Consider the following 4,960-nt stretch of genomic DNA (forward strand, 5'->3'; position numbering starts at 1 on the left):
ATTGCACCATGTGAAGAGTTGAGAAAGACTTATAGATTAACATTCATAACATTCATAAACAGTTAGGCCGACATTGCCCAAAAAATGACCACGGCAAAGATGGTACGAAATTGATGTCACTCGGCTCTCTGTTATTGTTTAGAGACAGCTATTTTAGTGATTTGTTTTCACTAAATTACTATATCAATTATGCCATAACCGCTAAAGGTTAGACATTGTTTTTGTGAGTTAGAACAAATTATCCGACTGGCCGATGTTGGGAGAATTTACATCAGCGTATCGAATCAATACAAATTCATATCATGAAGAACTTAAAAAAAATGAATACTCATACACACACAAACACACAAACACACACACACACACATATCTTTTTGTATATGTTTATATATATATATATATTATATATATATATATTGAATCGTGTTTGATACAAATATGGTACGAAAAGTGCTCGACATGTAGTAATGGAGCGAATTATTTTAAAAAAAATATTTACCACAATGTTTGAGAAACATTGTGGTAAATATTTAAAAAAAAAAAAAAAAAATAATAATAATATATATATATATATATATATATATATATATATATATATATATATATATATATATATATATATATATATAATATAAAATATATATATATATAGATTTATTTATTTATGTATTAATTAATTTATTTAGTTGTATAAGATGAAGATAAAACTAAACTGGCAAAGTGACGACAAACATTGGAAGTCTCTCATTCCTGAGGTTAAAAAAAAAAAGAAAATAAATGAACAACTGAAAAAAAAGATACCATATTTAATTTTTATTAACTAAAATAGTCCTTCAGAGACAGGAGGCCCATGGAGCGGGAGTTTATCCCGGTTTTTATAGTGTGAATCGGACAATAGCAATTGCTTACTTCCCTTTGGATAGGACGCTAACAATCACTGCTGGTTGGACACTCTCTCTCTGTCACTCTACTATCCCATGACCGGTTGGTCGTCGGGGAGGGGGTGGGGAGGGGGGGGGGTGGAGGGGACTCTCGGCATGAAGACTTCACGACTCGACTCGAAGGCCACGCTCGAAGCCACTCATCACGGTCTTGGGCCTTGACCTTGTTCTCTGTCCACTCCAACTAAAACTTCAATCAAAACGTGATGCTGCAAAAAACAAAAAAAAAAAAAAAAAAAACAACAACAAAAAAAAAGTGAAGCTGCAAAAATAAGACTGGAGTTTGATGTCGAGAAACTGGTTGGACAGTGGGGTCAGATAAAAAATAACATTATAGATAGTATGCAGATGACGTCACTCAGGCCTTTGTTATTGTTTTTGCCATCCGCGTTTGTGAGTTGTTCTCACTAAACTGTATTAACCAGACTATAAAAGTTCATGGTTACACAGAGTTTGTGTGTTGGTCCGTTATACTTCCGGATGGCAATGTTGTGAACTCCTTGGCCAAGCGCATTCTATCTATAGGAAGTATAAGTTTCATGGCTAAATAGATAGAATGTTATGTCAAGTACCTCAGTTTAGTTGTTGTAGTTTATCCCGGTTTCTATAGTGCGAATCGGACAATAGCAATTGCTTACTTTCTTTAGGATAGGACGCCAGCATTCACTGCAACTGGTTGGTTAGACAGCGGGATCAGAAAAAATAAACATTATAGGAATTTTACGTTTCATGGCTAAATAGATAGAGTGTTATGTCATGTACCTCAGTTTAATTGTTGTAAGTTTAGCAGCATGCGTGACCGTTACGCATGACTGGCTTTAGCGTCAATGAATCAATTCATTACTTTTCTCATAAAATAAAATTCTTTCATTCTGCATCATATGTATTGTTGTTAGTAAGCACGTATTAGTGTGTGTGTGTGTGTATGTGTGTGTGTGCTATATCTGTGAATGCGTGTGCTATATCTGATTGAATGCGAGAGAGAGAGAGAGAGAGAGAGAGAGAGAGAGAGAGGGAGAGAAAGAGAGGATGATAAAGATAAAGAAAGAGAGCGAGAGAAAGAGAGAGAGAAAGAGAGAGAGATAGATAGATAGGTAGAGAGAGAGAGAGTATATATATATATAAAGAGAGAGAGACAGAGAGAGAGAGAGAGAGAGAGAGAGAGGTGGAAGAGCTAAATGGATAGATAAATAAACAGATATGTAGATAGATAGAGAAAGAGTGATAGAGTGTGTGTGTATGTGTGTGTATATGAGAGAGAGAGAGATAGATAGATAGATAGATAGATAGAGAGAGAGAGAGAGAGAGAGAGAGAGAGAGAGAGAGAGAGAGAGAGTGCCTCAACCCAAGTGCCTGGTTCCTGTTACACTTTCGACATCTTTTGTTGTTGTTGTTGTTGTTATTATTATTATTATTATTATTATTATTATTATTATTATTATTATTATTATTATTATTATTATTATTATTATTATTGTTGTTGTTGTTTTTGTGGTTGCTGTTGTGTGTTGTTGTTGTTGTTGCTATTATTATTATTATTATTATTATTATTATTATTATTATTATTATTATTATTATTATTATTATTATTATTATTATTATTATTATTATTGTTGTTGTTGTTGTTGTTGTTATTATTGTTGTTGTTGTTGTTGCTCTTGTTGTTGTTGTTGGTATGGTTGTTGCCTCAATGAGGCGATCTATATTATTTTTCTATTTGCTCAAGTCATTGGGCACATGGCAAAATGTGCTAAAAAAAATTACAAATTGAGCTTTATGTAGCGCAAATTCCACTAAATGTGTTCAAAGCGCTTTACAAGGGGTTCCTGACCATCAGCAACACGTAACATGTAGGACGGGACATGACGCCCGTTAGGCGATATTACAATTTTTCGGACAAAGACAACGCTGTTAACGGCCAGGTACTCATTTTACACCTGAGTACGGTGAGAGAATGTGAGTAAAGAGCCTGTTCCAAGGACTAAACTATGCGCCGAGCGCGAGGCTCGAAACCAGGACCTTCCGATCCGAAAGCGAGTGTCATACCACTAGACCACATAGCCGCACATAGTGCTAAAATGACCTACATAATATAGTCCGTTCCACAATCCATACGCATGTGGATATCTTCTTCACCTTCTGATGGATTTTAATGATAATTTGCTCGGACACTAGAATTGGATTCAATAGTCTGATGTCACGTCGCCCAGCAACGTCGAGCAGCGTGGTTCTAAACAAAGAAAATCGGTACTTTTTATTCTTCATGCTGGCTAGAACTTTTCATTTGTAATTTGATCAGAATGCATAAAAGTCAAAACATGATCATATTTATAATGTTTTTCTCCTCTGGATACACTTTTATGCTCGTCGGGAAAATATTTCATAAGGGCGTCCGCCATTGCGTCCGATAGTTTAGAGCCAGTTGCTAAGTTACTATGCGTCATTACGAGGCAAGTGACGTCATGACTGTTGAAGCGTATTGTTAGTGACGTTAAATAGAATTTTCTTTTTGGCATCGGTTACAGCACCATACTTTGGGTTTTTTCTTCTTTACGGTATATAAAAAACGAAGGGTCTGGTACGAGTGAACATTTGGATGGTTTACAATAACAATATTATACATAGTTCGAAGATGACGTCACTCAGGCCTTTGTTATTGTTTTTGCCATCCGCGTTTGTGAGTTGTTCTCATTAAACTGTATTTACCAGACTATAAAAGTTCATGGTTACACAGAGTTTGTGTGTTGGTCCGTTATACTTCCGGATGGCAATGTTGTGAACTCCTTGGCCAAGCGCATTCTATCTATACATAGTGAATAATATTGTGATTACGATCACTGGCTTGACCAGGTTTTACTTTTCACGAGATTCATCTGCACTACTCACTAACATTGTCACCTTGGGTTCAAAATGCCACAGCGAATTATTAACTGTCTACTTAGCATAAACAATTGTTACAATTGATAATTGAAATCAAGAGGCGTGGCTTCCTGTTGTGATTTCTACATTCATAAAAATTGAAAACAATAATTGATAACAATAATTGAAACAACCCAAAATTATTTGCTAAGCTACGCCACGACTCATATTGAGAATGCAATCCCAAGAGAAATCGCCTATGCAGATGATGTCGATTTTATTGGATCAACACCAGCAAATATAGACATCATACAAAATACCCTCATGAAATATAACCTCCAAGTCAATGCCAATAAAACCGAATTTACAACAATATCGAGGAACAAAGAGGAATGGAAAAGAACAAAGAAAGTCGGCTCACTAATTGGAGACACCGAGGATGTACAAAGAAGAAAACAGCTATAAAACGCCGCACTCAGTAAACTCACCAATGTATGGATTAGAGGTGACAAAATAAAGAGAAAAACCAAACTGAAACTGTACCATGCTCTTGTAAAACCGGTACTTCTGTATAACTGCGGCACTTGGGCGTTGACAAAATCCGAAGAGAACATCTGGATGCCTTCCATCGCACACAGCTAAGAAGGGTACTGGACATCAAATACCCAAAAAAGATCTCAAATGAATCACTCTATAAGATCACAAAAGAAAGACCAATCTCCCTTGACATTTTACAACAACGATGGCAACTTTTCGGTCACATACTACGCAGGGACAAAAACATACCAGCTAACCAAGCCATGTCGGGATACTTCCAAAAACACGGGAACCTTTTCAGAGGAAGACCGATCACAACACTCCCTGTGATCCTAAACAAAAACCTCACAACACTTGGACAAAGCATTAGTCTCATAACGGCAGGGGACCTTGAAAATCTGAGAACCCTAGCAGAGGATCGGCAATATTGGAGACACCTCACACAGGAAATACTGGAAACAGCCAAGGCGACCCGATCTTTCGGTCGAGACGCGAAAGGCATCTAAGTCAAGTAAGTCTACGCCACGAATGCAACTATACATTTTCTGTCTTTTCAATACCCTGAAATGACATTCGTGTGTCACATGTGCCGTAAAATTCTTAAAAACAAAGAAAACAATCCT

The sequence above is a fragment of the Berghia stephanieae genome, chromosome 14, assembly GCF_034508935.2.
Source record: "Berghia stephanieae isolate SIO BIC M18660-M18661 chromosome 14, UCSD_Bste_1.3, whole genome shotgun sequence".
In the NCBI taxonomy this organism is placed as follows: domain Eukaryota; kingdom Metazoa; phylum Mollusca; class Gastropoda; order Nudibranchia; family Aeolidiidae; genus Berghia; species Berghia stephanieae.